We start from the raw sequence: 14,889 nt of genomic DNA, 5'->3' as shown, positions 1-14,889 counted from the left end.
AGGCCATTAGGAAGAGTTCTACCAAACATTAATTACATTGCTCAAGTGACCTCTAGTGGGAGTGGAACATGGCTTCTTCCCTGGGCCCAGGAACAATTTCTGGGAAACAGGAAACCACATGGTGTTTTATCAGTTTATGGTTATTGGTTTAGGGGGGTGAGTTTATGAGGCCCTACAGGCTGAACACTGGGAAATTAAATGTCATGCATTTTGACTTCATCCTAATCGTGTCGCCAACCATGGGATTTATGGGGCTGTAAAATCTTGAACACATTGCAGTCTTGAGGCCCACGTCCTTGACAAGAGGCATCCTCCAGGAGCTTGGGGCTCAGCAGTTCGTTTGTTCAACAAACACATGCCAGGCACCTACTGTGTGCTGGGTGCTTGGGGCATGGTGGTGAGCAGTGCAGGCATGGGATCTGCCCTCTTGTTGCCTGCAGCTTCCTAAGGAGATAGACATTGCCAAGGGACTTTACAAATAAATATAATATTGCAAACTGTGCTTAAGGGACTGAAGAAAAGGTTCAAGATGATATGAAAAAGTAGAATGGATTGAATGGTAGCTCCCAGAAAGATATGTCCATGTCCTAACCCTTGGAACATATGAATGTGAACTTATTTAGGAAATAAGTATCTTTGAAGATGTAATTAAATTAAGGACCTCGAGAAGAGAGCATCCTGGATTATTCAGGTGGATCCTAAGTCCAATGACAAGTATCTATATAAGAGAGAAGATGAGAAGGACATATGAGGATAGAGACAGAAAGTGGAGTGATCCAGGCACAAGCCAAAAGACACCTGGAGCCACCAAAAGCTGTAAGAGGTGAGGACGGATCCTCTCCTAGAGTATCCAGAGGGATCAGAGCCCTACTGACACCTCGATTTCAGACTTCTGCCCTCCAGGACTGTGAGTGAGTGAAGCTACCAGGTTTGTGGTAATTCGTTACAGCAGCCCTAAGAAACTAATACAGGTTCAATAACAACATACGACCTCATCTGAGAAATCAAGGAAAGCTTCAGCAAGGAAGTGACTTTTGAGCTGGTAAAGGTAGTTGGCAAAAGGAGCTGGGCTGGAGGTGAGGGTGGGGACAGGGAGGGGGAAGTGTCGTAGGAAGAAACGGCATGTGCGAAGGCACCGAGGTGGGGGAGTGACCTCACTGCATTCGCAGCCCCTCTCGGCTTTCTGCTTCGGACTTTTCAGAGGCATCCGGTTCCGTCCTACCTTAGGACCTTTGTATCTGCTATCCCCTCAGCCTGGGATGCTCTTTCCTCCAGCTCTTATGCATACCTGGCTCTCTCTCATTCTTTACTTCTCAGCTGAAATGAATTTTTGATGAAGCTTTTCACGGTCGCCCTAACTAAACACATCCCCTCTCTCATTCCTTATCCCTTCACCAGTTTGTTCTCTTCATAGCATTAAAAATAATGGCAATGAGAGTATCTGAGATTGACGTAGCCCTCACTATGTCCTAAGCACTGTGCTATCTGCTTTATAGGTATCGTCTCATTTAGTCTTCACAAGAATCCAATGGGACAGATGTTATTTTGAGGGGAGGTTAAATTCCCCTTTTAGGGAAGGAAAACTGAAGCACAGAGAGGTTAGGTTACCCGGTAGTAAGAGGGAGAGCTGGGATTTAAACCCAAGCAGCCTGGCACATGTTCAGCCAATACTTGGTGGCTGCCTCTTTTCTTCTGGACTTCAACAGGGCCTTGAGCCCTCCTGGGAGCAGTGTCTCCACACCCTCCCTCTTGGGCTCAGCAGGCCCATAGCGAATTTCTGGAGTGAATGTCTATAAGGGTATTTCCATCTGCTACATCTCTTCCTGCCAGCCAGACAGGGAGCTTGATTTATAATTCCCTTTCCCTACATAAAATGGAGCAAAGAGAAGTCCACATCTTCATTCGTTCATTCATTCATTCATTCATTCATTTGATGTTAATTGAGTGTCTACTGTTGTGCCAGGCACTGTTCTAGGCTCTTGGGGCATGGACAAACGAGGCAGGCAAGGCCTCTTCTCTCAAAAGGGTGATGACCGAAAGGAGGAGAGGCGCAATGGAAGGTGAAATGAGGGGAGGAGGGTGGGTATTGCAGAAGCAGAGCAGCTTGTGGCCAAGGATGGGACAGAGTCTGGACAATTTGCAAGGGCTGCGTGCTCCGTCTGGCTGGAGGCCTGGGTGAGAGGGTAGGGGATGCAGGAGTGGGGTCGCAGAGGTGTGGGGGTTCGGCCTTAAATTCTAATGGCTTAGGCATTATCTGTTGGAATGAATAGGTCCCTGCAAGGTTTCAAGTAAGGGTAGTGGCAGGGCCTAACTGGCACTTAAAAGCTCTCTCAGGGTGGTCTGAAGACTGATCATAGGGGATCGAGTGTAGGGGATGGTGCTGAGCTGTGTGTCCAGCCCCTGATGGATACAGCAAAGGACACAAAGAAATCGGAGCTTGGTGTCAACTCCAGAGACACTATGGTCTTGCTGAGGAGGCAAGACTGATCCGGAGTTCATAGTTGAGGCCTAAATAGTGTACTGAGATTGTGAAGCAATGAAGATCCTCATGGGCCAAGGAAATCAAGTCAAGGAGGTCGGTGTCTTCCCCAGTTTGTCTACAAGCCCACCACTGCCCTTCCTTCAGGGCCCCCCAGCAGAGGGGGCCCTGAAGGAAGGGCAGTGGTGGGCTTGTAGACAAACTGGGGAAGACACCGACATCAGGAGCCAAAGCAATACTCAAACGTAAAAACTCTTCATAATGTTGAGTGCCAACTGCATGCACTTTCCCTCTCCCATTCAATCCTCAAATGACCTTATTACTCCCCCCATTTTACCCATGGGGAAATTGAGGCTTAGCTAAGTCACGGGAAGATATTAATTGGCTGAACTGGGATTGGCGCCCTCATGGGTAATCCTGGCCCTTGGCTGCAGCTTCCCGCCCCTGTCCTGTTCCCCGCACCAGAGAGGAGCTCAGGAATTGCAGGCCCTCGCTTCTGCTCAGGCTGCTTAAAATAAAAAAGACTCCTTTATACTCTCTTTCTTCTTGGCCAGGAAAATTGCCCATAAGGGGGTGAACATAGGCACTAACCAAGCCAGGAAAAGATTTCTCCTTCCTGTTTATCAGATGACTCTGCTACTGGTGTGAAATGATTTCGACAATAAAAACATCAGGGTGGCCTATCCAACATACACTGCCTTTTCATAATTCTGAGAACTATAAAGTAAAACCTCAAATTGATCAATGTTTAGGACTCACCATTTTGCCATTCTTGGTGTGGATGCCCAAGGGAATCGGGGATAGACCGTGTACCAAATTGGGAGGGAGTATGTCCCTGTGTGGTTTTTTTTTTTTTTTTTTTTACTCCTGACATTAACTGCTTAAAGGAGGTTGACAGAAATGGTAATTTGTCTACCTTAGAGATTCTGCAGCCTCCTGACCTTTGTCACAACCTGCCCCAGGGGGAGACAGGGCCAAAGGGGAGGACATGAGCTCCTGCTGCATGCAAGGGACGTGGGGAGTGTGAGGTGGCTGGTCTGGAGGCAGAGAAGTGGTTGTAGCATTTTCTGTCAGGAAACACCATCAGTGTTTGTTGTAATGGTTGAATCTTGCAAGTGGGGACATGGAGCAATATCCTAGCTGAATGGAGTGTGAGCAAGAAATAATCCTTGATCGTAATGAACTTTTTTGGGATCGATTGTTACTGCATCAGAACATGGCCTCTCCCACCTGCCACCTTTACTCCAAGTGAGAGGAGGGTCACGGGGCAGGAAGTAAGCAAGGAGAACTTTGAGAAGGCTACTTCCTTCCTCAGAGTGAGAGATGATGGTAGCTGGGCTTCAGTTGTAGGGAGGCTGAGAGAAAAAAATGGACTCAGTACTTGCTGGAGATAAAGAGGCCATGACTTGTGAATGGCTATAATGGATAAGGGAAAGAATAACTTATACAATTCTTATGTAGGCTTACCTGTGTCTTGACACTTGAAGAACTGTCAGATGCTGATAGTTCCTCCCACAATCTCATACTGGAGAATAAATTCCACTCATCTTCTCTCAAGAAATGGTCTCTGTTTTCACTTTTCAAAAAGAACAAAGGAAAGTTTACTCCAGAGAAGTTAGGGGCCTAGGCCTGCCTCTCACATGACCAGGGTGCTTTCTGCTGTCAATCAAACACCTCAGGTGCTGGTCGGCTGGCCTCACAGCAGGCATTAGGGAAATGTCTTTGGCTTGATTGTATCACCTGGCTATCCCCAAAGAGCTGAGAAGACAGACCTAAATCCCTCTAGCTTTGTGCCTCCTGCTCTCCCTTTCCCTACACCTTACTTAAGTCACGGCTCAACCAGAAGATGGCTATTTAGAACAGCTGCCGTGAAAATGAGTTAGCTGGGGGAAATCTTATTAGGGGGAGAATTGTGTCAGGAGACAAGAAAGAGAGAGAGATGCAATTTAGCACTGTACTCATTAAAAATAATTGTGCATCTTCGTAAAGGAACAGCACTGTTTCAATGGGACAAAGGCAAGAGAAGCCCTGTTGATCATCCCGGGGACCAGAGGGCAAGGGTCATGTGGCAAAGGTCAGGTCAACTTTGTGTGATTTGCTGCTCCCACTGGTTGCCTTTTCCTTGGAGAGCTCAGAAGCTGGGTGAGTGTTCTCCTTCCAGGGAGACGTGCCCTAGTGTTTGTCCCAGTGTGTAGACCTGTGCAGTCCAATGTTGTAGTCAATAGCCACATGTGGTTATTTACCTTCAGGTCAATAGAAATGAAATAAAATGAAAACTCCAGTTCCTCAGCCACACCAGCTATGTTTTAAGCGCTCTGTAGCCACATGCAGCTAGTGGCTAGCGTACTGGACAGCACTGATACAGACACTCCCGTCATGGCAGGAAGTTCTGTGAGACAATGCTGGTCTCAGCTGTTGGGGAGACATAAAATGGAACGTATTCAAACAAAAAAGGTCTATCTGTCTGTCTTTCTTTCTTTCTTTTTTTACTGGCTCCAGTGTAAGAAGCCTATGTGCTCTTCACCATTGTCTCCCACTAAGTGGCAGAACTGGGGTTAGAACCCAGATCTCATATGCTCCCCACCTTAACATGTAAGATGGACTCCACAACGCTGCTACGAAGTGGCTCATTTGGCTCAATATTTCTTGAGTTAGCGGTGGAATTTATCCACTAACTCAGACAAGCAGTCTGTTGAGGGATGCTCTCTCACGGGTGTAGGCACCCCGAATTCCAGGTATGCCCTGGCGAGGCAGAGAAAGCTGGAGCTGGCATAGCGGTTGGAAGTTGGGGCAGGGTTCCCAACTTGGTAAGTGTGGAGGGTTGGGGACGGCACCCAGAATGGCTGCTACAAGCAGCAAGAGAGTGGGGGATACTGCTTCTGCCACTTACTAGCTCTTCGGCCCCCACATTTTGTCTTCTTGCCCCATCTAGTCTCTCTTCACAGTTGGGGAGTTTCCTTAAGGTATGAATTAGATCATATGCAGATCCAAGTCATGTATCATTGGCAGAAATAGCACAGGAGTGATACTGTGTCCTCATTGAATCCTGTCAGGTGACATGTGATTTCTGTTTGTCCCATTACCGGTGATGGTCACTTTGATCATGTGACTAAGGTGGTTTCTGCCAGGCTTCTCTGCTGTGAAGTTACTCTTTTCCTCTTTGTACAATACTTTGTTAGTACTTATTTTTGTGGAGAGATTCTTTGAAACTATGTAAATATCATCAATCTTTCACTTTACTCATTTATTTATATAAGTATGAACTCATTCTTTGTTTTATTTAGTGAGTTACATTTCGATACTATTACAATTTATTTTGATGCTCAAATCCCCTTCTTTTTGGCTAGTGAGAGCCACTTCAAGTTGCCTTCCTTGTCCCTTCATATGACCCCATTGTACTTTGAGCTCTTCCTTGCTATCTGGCACAAGATGTTCCAGGTTCATCTTGTACTTTCCCTGAGCCATTCCTGGAATCAATCATTTCTCAAAGGAGCCCTGATTCAACTTAGTGGAGGATATCTAGAAAAAATATGTTAGTGTTAGGTTTGTTTATTGCTATTGGGAGACTCTCAGTGAACAAAGCTAGGGGATATGTATGTGCGTGTGCACATGTGTTTACATGCACATGTGTGTGCATAAGTGTATACACACATATAGACATGTTTATATCTATATTTTTATATTTTTTTCCTATAGTTGAGAACCATAAAAACATTGATACCTCTGATTCTAATCCATCACCTAGAGTTCATTCTGGTGTTCTTTCTTTTTGTATTTGTAGCTCTCTTCTCCCATGGCTGCCATTATCAATATGTTTAGCTGTCTGATCAAAGAAACAATTCTCCTATTACTGTCGCTCCCTCTACCTTGCATGGATGTCTTTGTCACCCTGCCTGTGCTCTTACCCTTGTATAGATACACTTCTCATTTCTGCTTGGGTTCTGATGGCAATTATTATTGTTATTTTTGTTGTTATTATCATCCTTGGTAGATTGATGGGACAGTGGAATGGATGCTTTGTTCATTTATTAGATCATCTGCTTTTACTCAGCCAAAAGGGACAATCCCAAAAGGTCACAGGTGTGTTTTTGATATTCATAAGATGCTTCTCTCCAGCCCCCTCTACGAGGGCAAGGCAATTAAAAATTCTTAATTATTACCCAATGTTCAGAATTTGATGGCTGATTCCAAGTGCCAGGTCTTTTATTGTCTTTCATCTCCCCCGCAGAAATCTAAGAGAGGAAAAGTAAGTAGAAGCTGAAATGATCCCCCACTCACTTTCTATAAAGGGGAAAATTAGCTGCTCTAATAATCATGAATATTAATGTATAGCCAATTTCACTCAATTAAAATGATGATCTATAATTTTGCCTCAGAGCTTTATGGAGGCCATTTCAATGACTACTGAGTGAAGTTGGGTGCTTTTCAAAGTTCATGGGTTTGGCTTAACTCTCTCATCTCCATCACTGGCTTCCATGTCACATGGACCCCAAGTTCTCCCTTGACTGAATTGTTCAGTGCTCAGAGTATAAACTGTTTCTGTTTTTAGGGTCCAGGATATATATCATTGTCATGCTGAGTTTACAAAATTCTGCACAGCTCACACTAATTCCCTTCCCCCTCCCCCAAAAAAACCACCCACCCCTGTGATGTACAGTATCCCTGGGATGTGTACTCAGTGGCCATATTTGTTCAGGGAAGTTCCACTTTTCCTGGCCAGAGATGATTGGTCAAAGAGGAATTCCCTAGCCCCAGATGGGCCAATTAGAGACTTTTCCCTGGGAATTTGGGAGTGAGACTAGGAAGAATGAGAGTGTCAGAGGGATGCCTTTGAGCAAAACCATATAACTCAGGAGCTGTAGGCAGCTATCTTGTTTTCTGTCACATATACTGAGAGGAGCATACGTAGAGAGAGAAACAGCTGAGGGACAGATGTAAAGAGGAATCAAGCATCCTGAGAGCCTTCTGCCTGCTCATCGAGGTCTCTCCTGAGTCCTGGCATGCCTCTGTTCCTTGAAACTCTTCTGTATACTTATAACAGAGTCCTCTTTTATTCCTAACATTAGATTTAGAAGGCTTCTGTTACTTTCATCCAGAGGGTTCCAGCTAACCCAAGTCTCAGTGGACAAGCCTCTGTTTTTGGGACCTGAGTGGGCATTCCTGCCAATCCTCACTGTCCACAGCAGGGCTGTCTTAACCAGAAGAAAGGCGCAGGCCAGGGAATGGAGTCCTAACCTCTGGCTCTCAGGTTCTATTTCTATCTGTACATGGGCGATTGTGTTAAAAAAGAAAAAGTAAGATCAGTCCAGTGGAGGAAATCACTCACAAGGTTGTGAAGTTTTGATGCAAAATGGTGGATTGCCTGACACGTTATTTTTCAGCCAGTTGTTTGGGGTCCCTGCAGACACATCTGTTTGGGGTCCCTGCAGACACAGCTGTTTGGGGTCCCTGCAGACACAGCTGCATGTTTTGGTGGCTCCCTTTGCGGTTTCCTAACAGGTCCTGTTGCTCTCCATCCCCTTATCTTACACTATCCTTGTTAACATGCATTACTACCTAACACTGTAATACAAATTTTTAGTTCATTGCTTATTGATTGTCTTTGTCACCTAGCACAGGGACCTTGTCTATCTTCACTTCTATACCCCAGTACCTAAAATTGGGCCTGCCATATACTAGGTGGCCAACAAATGTTTTCAGAATGAAGAAATGAATGAATGAATGAATCACACCTTTCTTTGGTAATCCCCAAGCAGAGGCTTGGGCTAGTGACCAGAGGAGCCTGATGTCATTTTGTTTAACTTTCTTCCTGGTGCACAGAGGCCAGGCACACCCAGAGAAGGTGAGATGGAACTCAGCCTTTGTATTGAGCACACCTGGATTTGAATCCCAGATCTGCCACACTAGCTGTATGCCCCCTGGGTAAATTACTAAGCCTCTTCAAGCTATATTTTTTCATCTTTGAATTGAGGGTGATAATAGTTTGTATTTCACCTGATCGTTGTGCAAATTTAATGAGCCAATAAATTCCAGTTTCTTAGCCCTGTAACCAGCATATGGTATTTGCTTAATAAATGTGAGTTTTTCTTATAGCTCCAATAAGAGACATCGTACTCCATTGTTGAGCAGCACTGGTTCATTCATTCATTAGCACATGAACTAATTAGTTAATTCAGCCAACATGTATTGCGTATCTGTGTGTTAGGTTCCAGGGATGTGAATATGGTGGTAAGATGATTTGCCTCTCCCAGGAAGAATTTGCAACATGGAGGAAAACTCTCAGAAATGACCCAGGGCATGATCATCTCATGTGCTCCTGAGGGGCCACCAGCACAGGTCCTTAGGGTAGGATTTGGGGTATGACCTGAAGCAGTGCTGGGTGGTTTAGACAAATCTTGGAGTTGGGAGATGTGGCTTATGGATCCAACTTTCTGTTTAAATTTGTATTTCACGTGTATTAGCCCATCTTCTCCACCTGGAAAAATGTGGGTGTGACTCTAGATCATTTAGCTTCGAACCTTAGTGTGCATCGGAATTATGTGGGGGTAATGTGTCAAAGCACACATTTAGGGCTCTGCCTTAAAGAGAATTGTTCAGATGTCCAAAGGAATGATGCTCCAAGTATTCTGATGAAGGCCGTTGGGACACATTTTGAGGAACTGTGAACAAAATGATACTTGAAATTTTCTCTCAGTGGTTCTGGCACAACCTTAAACACAGCGCAGTTTCCACCTTCAGTACTCTGCTTCCTGTAGAAGTTGAGAAGTAGGTGCAGCCTCCTTGCTCAACCTTTAACCCTGTAGGGAGCTTTCCATGGTTCTGAAGTTAGTTCCAGGTCTCTGCAGAAATCTCCCCTGTTGGCATCGTCTGGGAGGCTGTGCCTTCTTCACAAAGGGAGAGCAAACAAGGGTAAGGTCTCTCCTCCCGCCCTGAAGTTGTTCCAGCCTTTTCTCTGCTCGGTGAAAGAAGAAAAACGTGTTCTTATTTCCATGCCAAGTTTCCAGCGCGCTGGTTTCCATGACAGCAGAGAGAGGGAATAAAAGCCAGGCTCTCACCTACACAAGAATTAAAAGCTACCCTCTTGGAAAACAAACAATGATTCCAGGAGAGTCCTGGAAATTGAAGAGTGTTGGTTTTTGATTTATCTAGCCATGTAGTATGGGCTCCCAAAAGGAGAATGTGTGGGTGTGTGTGTGTGGGGAGGGGTGGGCATTGGGAGAGGGGGTGGTTTTGTAAGGTCTTTCATGGGGAGAAGGATATGTCATAATGATCATGGCAATGATAACATCTCACAAATCCACCACACTTTAAAGTTTATGACAGCCACTTTAGACCTAAATATATCCTACGGATTCTATCCAGGAAGAAACAGGCTCCTCAAGTGGAGATTCATACATTAGTTTCATGCTGTCTCTTGGAGCTTGGGGCGACTCAAACCTGGCTGGGACTTTTCCAAGCACTGACTTTCCTCCTACTCTTCCTCCTCAAAGTCTACTAGTCCTCTGTCCCATTCCCTCCCATCCCTAACAACAATGACACACCTGAGAAACCAATCTGAGCTAGAGGTCAATAGCGAGTTGAAGGGCTATTCTCTCAGGTCAAGTTTATTTTTGGAGGCAGTACCCTTATCTAAATCAGTGATTCCAATGGCAAGAGAACTGATACTTTGTTAGATTTTGAAGGAAAAAATTGAATACAGGTGCATCTCTCCATTCCGCTTGCATGAAGGCTGCTCTCATAAAACCTTGGGGAAACAGTTTTATGTTCTATATAATCTCAGGACAATCCTATGGTAGGAACTATTACTATCCATATTTTACAGGTGAGGAACATGAGGCCCAGAGAGGCTAAGTAGATTGTCCAAATTTACCACTAGGAAATCCCAGAGTTGGGATTTGAATGCAGGTGACTGACACTCCAGTTGTTTATGAGTGTCCAGTTCAACTGGACAAGAACCAGGATAAACCCCTCAAGGCATTCAGCTTGCTTGAAGCCAAGGGCATTTCTGGGGCCCTGCTATAGTTAATTTCAAAGTGGCTTCCTTAGTCAAGAGGATTTTGGATCATAGAAAGACATGTTGGAAAGAAGGAGTTTGGGTTGGGTTAATTTTGGTTGTCCAGCATAGGGTGACATGCAGTTGGCTGAGTCCTAAGGTGGGTGGTAAGTATAGAAGGCTCATGGTCACAGCGAAAAGCTCTGTTCTGTGCTTTGCCATTCTGGGAAGGCCTGATGGCATCCTTAGATGTATCTCCTTACACTTTGGAGGGTTGGGTGGCAAAGTCATGATAAGATTTTATCTTGAGAGAGACTCCAGTGGTGTGGTCTGGGGGAAAGAATCATAAGAGGTTAGGATCTGCACATCTTAGAGATTAATAGGATCTTAGAAATAGTCAAGTCCAATGTATTCCATTGTGTTTTTGTGTCTACCACTTGGGATATATAAGATGATTTTGGTGTTGTATTAGTCAGGATAAATCCACTAATGCTGCAGTAAGAAGCAAACTCAGAAATCTTTGTGGCTTAATACAGCAAAGCTTTATTTCTCCTATGAAAATTCTGATGAGGGTCAGACCATCTAGGGTGGTGGTCCTCCGTGCAATGACTCAAGGACTCAGGCTGCTTTGATTTTTGTGATGTTGCCATCTCATTGTATAGATTCTAGTTCATGAAAGCAGAGGAAGAGACAATATAAGAGCTGCACATATTGCAAAAAAAAAAAAACTGATTACAGACATAGAATTTAAAAACATTTGCCATAAATAAGAACTGACTTGCAAGAGTGGGGAGTATTCATCAGGTAGGGGCTTGGGACCACCATTTCATCTACTTGTCACAATTACAAATCTTCATTTATCCCTGAATATAACCTAAGACCACTTCCAAGATTTTCTCTGTGGCCAGCAGGGGAGAGGGTGCCTTGACATTTGGAAAGAGAAAATGAGGTTTGATGACATTCAGTAGGGGAGGGGTATGTGTGTGTGAATTGTGTGGATCTTGTGGTAAACTCCCCAAAGGCTATTTGAATGGAATGTTGATATCATATATCTAAAAGATATAGTCAAAGACAAAGACAAAATTGCATGCATACACAACGATATACAAACACACAGAAGTTGTGTATACAAAGACACACAATTCACACACACATACCCAAGCACACACAGGCACACTCACAATGATACATTGACACCTAACTCCTCTCCATGTGTGAATAACCTCCCTAAGGCTAGGAGGAGAGGTCGAAAGTTCCCCAAAGTCCTGTGGGGACAGTGAACTAGACCTGGAGTGTATAAATCTGGGGTTGACAGAAGAATGGGCTCAACCACTCCCATTTCTCTCCTGCTGGTGCCCCATAAATCTCTCCTGGCCCCTGCCCTCCCTCCCCTCCCTCCCAGCAGCAATCTTTGCTGCCACTTCTCCCAGGTTTATTAGATTTAGGTGCTCGGAGTGGTTTGTTTTCTCCTCAGCTGGCAGAGCCAGCCTGACACGGGCAAATTTACCATCCTGGGAGCCTGCAGAATCAATATTACTTTCTCCTTACCTGAGGGAGAAAGTGGGATTTGGGAGAACCAGCCATGGTTGGTTGGACCTAGGCCCCTGTTCTTTGCAGAGCAAGGGGAAAAGGGCTCTGGCACAGGGTGGGACTGACCCTCTCCCCAGCTCAGTGTGGACTTCCCAGCTTGTGATCTGGCCACCCATGTACCCCAAGACCTCCTTCGTCAAGAAAATCAAGGCAGAAAACAGCAGGTAGGCTTCTTGGAGACTTCACTCCCCTCATGGCATCCTCAGTGCCAGGAGAAATCCTGTGCATTGATTAAAAGCACCGACTCTGCACTCAACCTGCCTGGGTATGAATCTCAGCATAGTCGCTGAGGAGCTCTGTGACCCTGGGCCCTCTAAACCTTGGTACATCCCTTACAGGGCGGTCATCAGTATGAGACACAGAAAGCATTTTAGTACAGGGCCCAGCTCTGGGAGACAGAATTCTGTAGGTGTCGGCTATTTTTCTCAGTCTTACTATTGTTATGCCTGATAATGAGAGTCAGGTAAGAGCCACAAACCCAACTCAAAGAGAAGTATTTGCAATGGCGTTACAGGCTTCAAAAAGAAAATGGCTGGTGAGTCCTCATACACCTTATTAGAGGACCTGGCTCTTCTGGGCACACCATGACCATATTCCCTGGAGGCCCAAGTCAAGTGACAAACAACACCCACTGTGGTGGCATTGACAGAGGGCTGGGACTGGCTTCAAGTCTCTGTCTCCCTGTTCCAACTTCTTCCTTTCTTTTAATCTTAGATATTTATTGAGCACCTACTGTGTACTTGGCATTTGAACAAAAGAGACCTGGTCCTTACCCCGGTAGTGTGTGTATCATGGTTTGGGAAGACAGATAATCAATGAATGAACAGATAGGTGACCACGTTAATTTCAGATAGTGATAATTTCTCTGAAACGGTAACATAGCTAATGAGATGGGAATGACTAGGGGATTTTAGATGGGCCCAGGGAGGACCTTTTGGAAGAAGTGACATCTGAATTGAGACCTGAAGGGGGAGAAGGAGCTGACTGCAGACACTTAGGGGCTGAGAATTTCAGGGAGAGGGTATAGCAAATGCAGAGGCCATGGGGTGGGGTGAGGGGAGAGCTAGAGCTTTTCCAGAAACAAAAAGAAAGTCAGGGTTAGTAAGGGGAGTGCTGCAGGAGAAGAGGTCTGAAAGGCAGACAGATCATGTGTTCTCTTGTAGATTGGAGTGAGAAACAGAGGTTTTATTTTAAGTGCATCTAGAAGTCATTTGCTGGAGACTCTAAACCAGGGAGAGACACATGATCCAATTTGTATTTTAAGGAGAGGACTCCAGCTGCTTCGTGGGAACACCAGTGGAGCAGCAAGAGTCGAAGGAGGGCAGGGAAGAGGTGGCTGAAGAGATCCTGGCACCTTGGAACATGGTGGCCTCAGTTGAAAGGAAGGGCCTGCTGGCTTGTTGGTTAGCCAGCTCTTGAGTGTTTGGTGCCATGGCATAGATGTTACCCTGAGGAGCCCACATGGGTCTCCTTTTCTCTCTCTTTCTCCCTTCTACCTTTCTCCCTTCTTTTCTTCTCAGACATTGTGCACCTACTATGTACTTGTACACCTACTATGTATTGTGCACCTACTATGTACTTGGCACACGAACAAAGTAGACCTCGTCCACTTTGGATTCTCAATATATTTTGGAGGAAGAGCTAATAGAACTTGCTGACAGCTTGGATTGGGGTAAGGGTGATAGACTTGAACTTGTCTGTCTCAATTTAGATCTAATTCTATCTCATTAACCTTTTTATGATGATTAATATTACTGTGCCTCAGATTCATGGGAGGGCAGGAGGAATGAGCTGTAATGGACCCTTGGAGTGAAGTGAAGTCAGAGATCTGGGTCATTGCCTTGTCTCTGCTACTGTCTTAAGTGATGTTGGCTAAATGACTCCCCCACCCCCACCCCTAAATATGCATGATCATAGTGTCCTGGCAGAAGAAGACTTTGAGAATGACTTGAGTTCAGGTGGCATTGAACATCCAGAGTGTAGAAAGCAGTAAAATAGAAGTGTGCTAGGATTCTGTCAGGAAGTGTTCCTCTCTTTGCAGGCTGGCATGTCCCCTCCCTCTGCTGTGGTTCTGAGGATGCTCTGATCTCCTGTCAGATGGCACAAAACAGGGCAATGGATGAAAACATGCAGGTGCTACAGCGAGAGAGACAGGGCGAGTGAGTCCTTGGGTGCTGCTGTGACATTCAGCTCTGGCGGCTCTGATGGGGAGAGTGATGTTAGCCCACATGGAGCTTCTGAAACTTGGGAAGGGTTGTTCTCTATGGACAGAACCTCTTACAGATAGGTTTCCTTTCCCTCTCAGCTAACATGTTGTTCATTAGTGTTCAACAACTCTGACTTGGCCTCCAGGATGATTTCTGGGCATTGGTCAGGGTAGGTGGAGGGACGTGGAAGGGCGTCTTCCCTTTTCCCACCTCTCTGTTAGTTGCCACCTTCCCACTTCCCCTCACTGACCTGGACGCCCCCATCATCTTCCCTCTCTGTTCACGTGCACCGAACCAGGAGGACGCCCCTCTCTCCAATGCAACAGTTCGTTTTTTGATCCCCTTGCTTACATTTCCATTTCACAGATGATGAAAGACCAGTCTGCTATTCCTCTTCAGTGTTTCAACTAGAGCCTCCATGCACACAACGCTTATTCAAATGAACGACTCTAATAGAGAAATTTCTGGTATTCTAATAGGCCAACAGATAGAATAACTTAGGGCTAGGTAACAGTTCCAGTTATTACATCACAGTTTCTTCCTATTTATAAAGGTTATGTGCCCGATGCATAACACTTGGAAAACACAGAAAGGCACAAAAAACATTAAATAACAAATTC

The 14,889-nt window shown here is 45.3% G+C and overlaps 1 long non-coding RNA gene across 1 annotated transcript in view; it reads left to right on the top strand.

Annotated features, from left to right (window-relative positions):
- Positions 1–14,889, top strand: part of LOC107518367 — a 29,730-nt gene that overhangs the window by 5,078 nt on the left and 9,763 nt on the right. The window lies entirely within an intron of this gene.

Source organism: Rousettus aegyptiacus, unplaced genomic scaffold (assembly GCF_014176215.1).
Source record: "Rousettus aegyptiacus isolate mRouAeg1 unplaced genomic scaffold, mRouAeg1.p scaffold_m13_p_5, whole genome shotgun sequence".
NCBI classification, from domain to species: Eukaryota; Metazoa; Chordata; class Mammalia; order Chiroptera; family Pteropodidae; genus Rousettus; species Rousettus aegyptiacus.
Note: the sequence above shows the minus strand (reverse complement) of the source record. Positions and strands in the feature narration are given on the sequence as shown.